Below are 10,464 nucleotides of genomic sequence, written 5' to 3'. Positions count from 1 at the left end.
TATTGTAATCTTTAATTTTTTGTAACTAAAATTTAAATGGAAGAAGCTACAATAACAATAATTAAACTTAAACCTGTGTTTTTGATTTGTACAGTGGCTGAATAAAATAAAGCACTAACACAACTCGCGGATTATGTGTTCATGAAAAGGATACCACGTGGAGTACTCCTGTTGTTTATATATCTACTAGCAGATAAGCCCGGCGTTGCTCGGGCAAAAAGTAACGATAGCGAAGATTAACGTTATTACATTACCGTATAGCCAATCTTACCCGTTTTCACAGAATGCAATAACTAGGTTTCCTTGTTTCCAGACTAATTAGAGAATTTTTAGATGGGTCTAAAAATATGTTCGATTTTTTGCAAAAACGCAAAAAGATCGCATCTGCGCCTGTAAATATTGCACGTCGCTTTTTGTTAACACGTCCGTTGTTGACACTTTCATTGTTAACACTTCCTCCGCAAGGGGAAGTGTTAACAATGGGGGTGTTAACCCCCAATGGAGAAAATTTCGAAAAATCCCTTCTTAGTGTACATTTTCGTTACGTACCCTATTAAAACGAATGAAAAATGCAGAAAACCGCATCTAAACTTGTATAATAGAAGCCAAGTTTTTCACGATAAGCCTTAATCCTGTTCCTCTCCCCCCGGGGGATTTCGAAAAATCCCCTCTTAGTGTACGTTCTCGTGACGTAGCTTAACTGTATTCCAAATTTCAATTCTCAACTCCCAACAATTTGGGGTCTGCCCTTATTATTATTATTATCAACCCATTTCGATTATATATATAGATTCGAAATAAGTCTCTTCTTACTATCTCTCGAATCAATTGAACTAATTTTTCTAAAAGTTTCAAAATATATTTTTCCCTATACACAAACTTCTATAAAAATTTCAGAAATTTTCGAATTTATGCTATGGAATTATTAATATTCAAAGTAGGTGAGAAATTTATGCTTGAACGCACACCAGAATTCATACATTCAAAAAAGAAAACGGCAAGTTTTTTGTATTTTCATGGTCCTGAGTCCAAAAATGTAAATTTTAGAGGGATCATTTTTGATCAAATCGTGAAACTTTCCCTTTGTTATATAACACCAGGAAAAGTAAAAATAAAATAACGTAATAATGCTTATATAATTATATTGACATTGAGAAAAATGGCGCAGTTTCTTATTTTAATAAAGTATAATTGAATATCGATTAAAATTTAAATCAAAAGTTTTCTCACACTGTTAAAAGTATTGAAAGTAGTCAATAAAAAGTGTCTTTAAAAATAAAAATAATAATAATAATGTTAAACTAAAATGTTAAAATCAAAAACCAAAGAAATAATATAATCGAAGAAACGAAGAATGTATTCTTCATTTACAATAAATAATGATATTAAATCTTAGAATACCTTTGAATTATGTCTGCATCCACGCACTTCTGCCAACGTCACAAAAGCATAGACTGACAACTTTTCCTAGTTTGACAAGGAAAACTGCCAAGTTTGTGGGCGAACATATTCTGCGAAGCATCGACGTATACGCAGGTACTTGCTGTTAGTGCCAGTCTGTGACCGCCGCGTGAAAACTACTTCAATTTAACATTGTTTATGCTGTGAACACGTGTGTTAGAAGTAGAAAATAAATTCAGGATCTTGGAAGACTGCAGGAGTTATTGTTCAGCTGTTAATTGCTCAAATGCTCGAGGGAAGCAACATCATCTGTTCTTCTTTAGATTTTATAAAGAGAAAGACCACTAAGACCATGTTTCTGTTCGTGAACACCGTTAAGATTAGGTCACTCGTAGGAAGAAACCAGCATAATTTCTAAATTGCTAGCAATTAATTACAAGTGACATACTCACGGATAAATCTACTTAGGGATTAATAGGGCTTAACTCCTGGGCCCCCAAGTGTCAAGGGCTCACAAAAATTGTATTATTATCATAAATTTTTAATACGTTTTTATTAAGAATCAACATTTATCGTATAGTAAAAAATAGTTAATATTAATAATTTAATAATAATGATAATTTCCAGTATTATTTGTATTAACAAAAAATGAGGCCACATTGGGCTTCAATAACAAGCCATAAGCCCCGAAAAACTTAGATCCGTTTTTGCTCATGCTATCCATTAATATGCAGCTCCATTTTATTTATTTTTCAGATGCCACTTTTAGGTCAAAAACACTTGACGCATAGATCTTGTAAATAAAACAGCAGAAGTACTATATAAAAATAATTATGTTTGTGCTGAGCATTTTGAAGAAAACCAATTTATGAATTCGGAAAAAAGAAATTAGTTTAAAATGCAGATCCAACAATTTTTAATACACCAATCTTCCAAAATTACTGACAGGAAAAAGAAAACCACCAAAACTTCGTTCTGATTTGCCAAAGAAATCAAAATTTGAACAAAAACAACTGAGCAAATTCTCCCTCAGTTCAAGGAATGTTCTTTTAATGCAGAAGAAGCTGAGGAATCCCGTGTGAGTTCAGGAGACCTGGATATGTCTATAATGAATAAGAAAGAAATTATGTGTCATATTTTAAAGACAATAAAACAAAACAACTTTTCTATAAAAATATACGTCTGCAAAAACTTTCAAGATTTACTGGTAAAATTGTATATACGAATGCGTTTATATTATGCTAGAAAATTTTTAAATCAACAATATGTACTACAACGAAGATTACATCAATTTTTACCAGTTCCAATTACTCAAAAATTGGTAAAGTTCTGCATTTGCCTTGTTAATTACAATGTCATGACAGGCAGATCCTTTTCTCTATTACGATTACCATTTCAATATATTTAATAGAAGTTTTAATATATTTTTGCACTTGTTTTGTATAATCTGTACAGTATTACGTAAAACATTTCTATATAAGACGAGTATTTTATTCACAAGGTTTTTTTTACAAAAGTTATACAATTTACTTGAGAACTGCAAATACATCGTCTATATGGTGGCGAAACCAGCTTGGGCACAGGACACTGCACCATTTCATTGTTCAAATCTCGGGCACATTTTTACGTTTTTACCAAAACTTCATAGTATTTAAGAAAAATACAATATGAATAAATCAGGCATCGTTTTACTTACGAACCATTATCGTTGTACTCAGGGCTAGATTTACATAAGGGCATTTGTGGCCGGTGCCCAAAGGTCCCACAAAACTATGTTTAAACATAATTTTTTTTTTCTATTACCGCGACAACCTAGTGTTGCTTAATCATGAGGGCCACAGGCAGAAAAAACCAAACCCGGGAAAAAACCTATGAAACATCGGGAAATTTCGGGATAAAAATTTTACATAGGTATTTTTCAATTAAATTAAAATAATTAGTTTTACACAATAAAATATATGTTTGTTTACAATAACCTTATTTTTAAATGAAATTTACAACTTCCTAGTTCAAATCTAATTGAAAGTACAGTATTTTGTGTAAATTTTCTAAATCATCAAATTTGCCTACTCTTAAAGGGGGGACCCCCACCGAATTTGTGCCCAGGGCCCCTGGATTGGTAAATCCGGCCCTGGTGACTGCAATATCAATTGACTCTCCTGATGTAATGTGTCGCATATAGGATTATACATCTTTCAAAGTGCTTTCTGTGAAATGGGAAGTCATATAAATTTGACGTTGTGCGAATGCCATGTTCCATGTTATATACAGTGATCCATTTTAATCAATCCACTAGAAAATTTCGCAAAATATTCTTCCTACAGAAAAATTGTCGAATTTAACGAATTATTAACGATTAGAATTTTTTTCGAACAACATTTTAAAATAAAACTCCTGTCTATCCGCAAAATCGAGCTTTTTGATAATATATATTAAGTAATAATCTAAACATGTTAAATTTTTTGCCGGAAAAGTTATGCAACTTGTTTTCTTGATTCTTTTTACAAAATTTCGTGTCAGGCATTTCTCAGCATGCGAGATATGTCCAGTTTCTTTTACTCACACTCACAGTCAGTTATATTATATAGTAAGCCAATTTAAACATGCTAATTAACCTAACGTGGCTATCATTAAGTAAGATGCAGAGAAACCAAAAGATCAGAGAACGTACAGACTGCACACAAAGAATGGCCCTGACCAAGATACTCAGAACTGCTTATACCTTTTGTTTTTTCTTTTCACATAATTTTGCATTGTTACAGAAATGATGACGAATAGGTCTAACTGATAAATATCTTAACAATTGAAGGAAATTCGTTTTGCGAGAGTAGTAAACGAATTTTAAATCAATTTTTTATTCGTATTTTTAACAGAAAGAAGCGGATAATTTTAAAACAAATGCAAGTTTTGGAAAATAGTTTCTTTTATATACTTCTACTAAAATAAATATATATTAAAAATTTTATAATTTATCGTAAATTAATCAAATAATTTATCGTAAATTTACTTTTAGCATGTCGTTTGCTGTACTGTAATAGAGCTATATTTAATACAGCTGTATAACACAGCCATATATATCCACTGACAGTAAACTGTTAATTTGAAAAAGAAAACTATGACATTGTTTTATGTAACTAGTTGTATTAAAGTCAATTACCAAGTAAAGAGCCCTTTTTTGTTTGTTAACAATTTTTTAAAAAGTTTTTAAAAAGCAAACGGACCTAACTTCAAAAAAGAGAAGTGAACAATGAATATCAAAACAAAAAATAACGTTGTGAGATTGAATTAGAACACTTTATTTAAATTGTGTGTGGAAAATACGTGAAGTTAGACAGCTATTTTTAAACAAATACTTGTTTTTTACTTTTTATGTTAAAAATTCAGAAACCTGATAACATTTTTGGCACACTTTCAGAACTTGAAAGATATTTTTGAAATATTTAATTATTATACGTTTTAGCTGATAATAAAGTTAATTTTCCTTAAGTTGACTAATATAATGCTTAATATAGTGAAAGGTGTAGTAATCAAATTTGATTGACCTAACTTCCTATTTAAGTAAAAACAATTTGATGATATTTATATAACATTGCACATAGTATTAGAATTAGTATTAGAATTAGTATAAATGCATTGCACACCTTTAGCAATTTTGATTTTTTAAAAAGAATTGCTTAACTTTCTATATTCTTTTTATATTCGATTGGAATCACATTAAAGGAAATATTGTATGGAAATTAAAATTTGGGTCACATAAATAACGAAAATTATCTTTTAAGTAATTTCTGAAAAGGAGAAATTTGTGAGCCGAAGCGTTCTAGGCTGTTCGGCTCGGAATGGAGAAAGGAGTGAACGCACTCCACTACGAGTTTAACAATTAACAATACCCGTTTATTTATATGCAATTTATGCAGCTCTGTACATAGTTAAAACGCTTAGCAAGGCGCTAATTTTATATATAAATTACAGTCCCTGACCACAAGAGAAAGAGTTTACAAATCGGTCGAGTGTTGGTAAATACCTTGTTTTTTTTTTTTGTAACTCTTTCCGCCCAGTGGGCACTAAGAGGGGAAAAATGGTAAATACCTTAGTAGCAGTTGGTTCCTTAGGAATCGTAGAATCGGCGGATCGATGTACTGCTGGACCTCAAGGTGGTTTGAAAAGTGCTTCGACAAATTGAAAGGGTGAAAGTCTTTGAATATCTTGAAAAGGGCAGAGGATCCGAAACAGGATCGGGAGCTAACGCTCGTTAAAAGGTGGCGAAGTAACGATGACGACGAACTCTCCGTGTCGTTATCGGACCTCGCCCTTTTATTTGGGGTTCCTCCCCGTTTTCCCCATGACCTTCTTTGACAATGTTGCAATGTTGCAACGCCTATGTCCAATAGCGATTTCTTTTCGTTAGTTCCCAGTGTCACATTTGATGTCATCTCAAACGAGGAAGCAAGTCCGTGGGTAAAGTCATAATCATATCCTTTGCGATTTTTTCTTCTTTCGAAAGAAGTTTTTCGTTCAAGTCCGGGCTTTCACATAAATATTATTAATCACAAAGTAGTTTATTTGTAGTTTAAAAATAAAAGAATAGTTTTAGAAATACATTTCTAAATTTTAATAACTTTTGACTGTTTTATTAATTACTTTGACAATGATTGTCTAGAAAAGTATTTAAAGATTTTTATTAACAAAATATTATGTGCAATAAACAAGATAGATTTTAAAAATTTAATGACAATGAAACTTATTATTTAGAAAAAATTTTTCTTTGTTAGAAATACGCTTGGCGCTTTGAACGTTTCAAGGTTTGCCGAGTACGAAAATGTAAAAATCTTGAGGAGTCGTTTTTAGACCGATTGCAATATTTCCCCTTTCTTATGTAGAACAGCCGGTAAGTAAAATTAGCATCAAGTAATAAATTTTGACAATTTAAAACACAGTCAATTTAGTTTCTTGGGAGTATTTCTTTAATAAAGCAAAGCTCCGCGCTTTGGAAGTAATTCTGGAAAACAATAATACAAGTAAAAGTCTTTTGGCTTCGGAGCGCCAAGCGTATCTTAAAGAAAGGAAATTTTTTTAAAAACTTGACTGTCATTAAATATTTTACTTCGAGAAATTTTTACATCTAAGATGTTTTTCTTTGCATTATATTATTTTTTAGTAAAGATGAATTTTTGATCAAGATTAAACAATAAATTGTTTAACTTGTTTATATGACGATAATATTTTGTTTATAAAAATTCTAACACATTTTGATAGAGAATGGTTGAAAAAGTAATTAACAAACTATTCAAAAGTTATTGGAACTTAGAAATATATTTTTAGAACTATCATTTATTTTATTTTCAAACTACAAATAAATTACTTTCTGTTATTAATAATATATACGCAATAGCGTGTGTATAAAATTATTAAATTTTTACATTAAAAGAAAACGAGAATCGCCTGAGCAGATTTCAAGGAAAAAGTATATCAGTTTTCCTTATCTTCAAATTTTTTTCCAGTTTTTTCCAGAAATGACTTTAAGGACAAGCTTTGTTGTTACCGTGATTTAAATTTTAATTTCTATATAAAATTTCCTCGACTTGTTTTCTTCTCTCAGACACAATAAAACTCTAAAAACGTTTTTTATAACAGAAACTCTATTAAATACGAGATGAAGTTGAACTTATATTATCGAATATTTCGTCTTGTAAATTTGCGCATGTTATTAAATCATAAATTAGAGCGAAACACGAATTTTAGACGTTTATGTGTGAGAGAGAAATGTTTTTTGCTTGGATCGATTGGAGCTAATGTGTATATTACATGTTTTCTCTAACAGGTTTTTCAAGTCGTCAGTGAAATTTAGAAATGCTTTAAATAATCTAAAAATTTAATTTTTAAATTATTTGAATGTAGAAGGTTATTGCAAGAATAAAAAGAAAAAAGACAGTATAGACATAAAAGAAACGTTAAACTTGAGTTAAAATTCGACAACTGAAATTCGAATTAAATGAATTAGCAAACAACTTATTTTAAACGCTAATATTTAGTTTACCTGCCTTTCGACAATACAAGTAAATATAGCGTTTAATGCCATTCTAATCAAACATACATGAAGAAAATTAATGTCTTGATCGGTGCCGAAATAATATGATTATCAATATAAACTAAATTTCGTATGAAAATATAAGTTATTAAAATAAAAGAGGGCTGTAAATGATATTGGAGAACTGAAAATCAGTTCCAATGTAAAAAAAATCGATGGAAATGATGCCAATGCATCATTTCCATCGATTTTTTTTACATTGAATTGATTTTTTTACATTTTACAATAGAAGAAGAATGGAAGACCGAAACCCTTATTGATAAACTGATGTATAAACTATATCGTTCTGAATAAAGTTAGTGTCTATCCTGCCGACGACGACAAAAACCGATGTAATTATCGTTCATCTTTCTTTGTAAACCGTTTACAGTAATCCAATCAACGTGAACACAATTCTTCGAACAAGGTGGAGGAACTGCTAATCTCGTGTATCGAAAACATAGACTCAACGAAGCGATATAGATGGTCAAGTGTATTTATAGATATACGAAAGTAATTTTAAAAAAATTTTTGATATCTTTTAATCGTAATTCCTGGAACAGAGCAAGAAAATCGTATTGTGTTTTTCTCTCTTTATGAATGGCGCTGATCCACCATCAACGTTTTGATATTTTCCATATCAACAGTAATAAATTCGCTGTCGACATCGAATAATTAATATTTTACTCTGCATATCCAATTTCAGAACAGACACATCTGATCTAAAAGTGCAGAAACCAAGAAATAACGCTATGGCTGATGTAAATTCCCTATGTTCTAAGAGGAAAACTAATAAACAATATGAACGTTTTGGCGAACAGCGAATAGACAAAACACATGTATCTATCATTAAAAAACAAAGCCCTTAGTAAACTATTTGAACCCATGAAAACCGAGACATAATTGCTGAAATCAAAGCTAGCCAGATGTCTTGGTAACGTTCTCAGAATGCTCGAAAAGAAGAGTTCAAAGAATGCCTTCATGAGAAACGTAGAAAGTAACAGAATTGTGGAAATACCACAGACTGAGTGGAAATGAGTTGGTATCAACGATTTAAGAACACTTGATGTTCGTGTCTACGAGAAAGTGCTGAATGCCAGGCAACGTGGAGAATTGTGGAAGAGAACAAAATTTTGCTCGATTCCAAATGCCTGTTTTTACAATCGAACTAATTTATAGATAAATACCGTATATTTCCGCAGATAAGACGACCTTCGGATAAGACGAGGTATAAATTTTGTCGAAGTTTTATACTTTTAGCATATGTGTCCTATAAGACCACCCCCAAACTATCAACGGCCTGTGAATTTAGTTTAGATCAGCGATCATAATCTGGATAAGAATACTGTATAGCGTATACGGAATTATGTCTTATTCGTAATTTTTCGAACGAACAAATTTTATTTTCCCGCCTTGCTATCATTACAAATGTTCGCACTGAATCGGGCATTCGGGTAATGACCTTGACTATTCACCAAAACGTCGTATGGGTTATTCTATTTTGTGGACATGCCCTACTCTCTACTAGTAAATAATTACGGTTTGTCCGTTTTTTTAAAAAATGGTTTTAATTTATATAAATTTCAATTTAATTTTTTTGTGTCTGTCCTATAAGACGACATCGGATTTTGAGGGTCTTTTTTTATGATTTAACTATCGTCTTATCTGCGGAAATATACAGTAGTTATATGCATTGCATTATTTTTTATTAATTTTCACTTAAGTTCTTATTTTGTTTGGAATGATTTAGAAATTGCCAAAACAAAGCATTTTTTCCGAATTTAAAACTGTTTCATTCAATGCATAAATGTATAAAATTACAAAAATATATATTTTGTAAATAATTTTTGTGATTCAAATTATATAATATCTGTTATTCCCTATTTAAAAGTCTCAGCTGAGTCTGAGACTCTATAGAATGCATTTTGTTTTCAACAAACGAAATACAATATATGCTTTTTATTTATTATCCCATTTGCTCAAAGGTATTCGATATTGTTACAAAACTCTTTTCTGTAAAAAAATAAGTTTAATATTTTTGCAATACCAATTGACGCTCCTGATTTAATGACCCACAGATAGGATTATACATCTTTCAAAGTACTTTCTGTGAAATGGGACGTCATATAAATTTGACGTTGTGCGAATGCCATGTTATACAATGGTCCATTATAATCAATTCATTAGAAAAATTCGCAAAGTACGCATCCTACGGAAAAATTATTTACATTAAAAGGTTTAGACGATGCTATTCGTGTCACATGAACCAACTCGGTTTTTTTACTCTCACAGAATGCCGAACCTTCTAGAAGGTTCAGCATCCGAGGCCAATTCCAAGATCATGAGATTAAGTTTACATATATTATTTAAAAAATTCATATAAAATTAAATTTTTATAATATAAATATGAAAAAAATAATGCTAATATGCAAGTATATGTAGTCTTATTTAATATATTTTTTATACGCTTGTATTTTGTATTTTTTCACAATAGAATTCGTATATTCTTTCTTACCTTAATGACTTGTAAAATAATTGCAATTTTATCTGATTTAATTTAATTTTAAGTCTAATTAATGTACTATTTGATAGTATACTATTAATTCTTTCTTATATTTAAGTAATAGTATATTATAACTATCGTAAATTGTTGCAATCGTGATTTTATAATATTATTGTAAGAGTTCTTTGTTGTGGAACTATCGAATCGACAGTGCTGCCACTGTACGTATATATTTTCATTTACGTAAATTCTTTCGTATACATTAAGTTTTTTATAACTTATAATTAGTTTATATAATTAATTGGTAGATATTAATAATATATAAATTCCAGATTTTTAGCAATATTATATTGTTTTTTTGGGGTGTACTATAGATTACTCCCTACGGAATTTCAGGACTTTGATTATATATTTGAACTCAGGGGACCGAGACGAGTTAAACGGTACGCTATTTTTGGACCGGAGACGAAAAATAAAAAAGTTATCACACTTTTTA

Source organism: Centruroides vittatus, unplaced genomic scaffold (assembly GCF_030686945.1).
Source record: "Centruroides vittatus isolate TY-2023 unplaced genomic scaffold, ASM3068694v2 contig_747, whole genome shotgun sequence".
Lineage (NCBI taxonomy): Eukaryota > Metazoa > Arthropoda > Arachnida > Scorpiones > Buthidae > Centruroides > Centruroides vittatus.
This window is presented reverse-complemented; position numbering follows the sequence as displayed.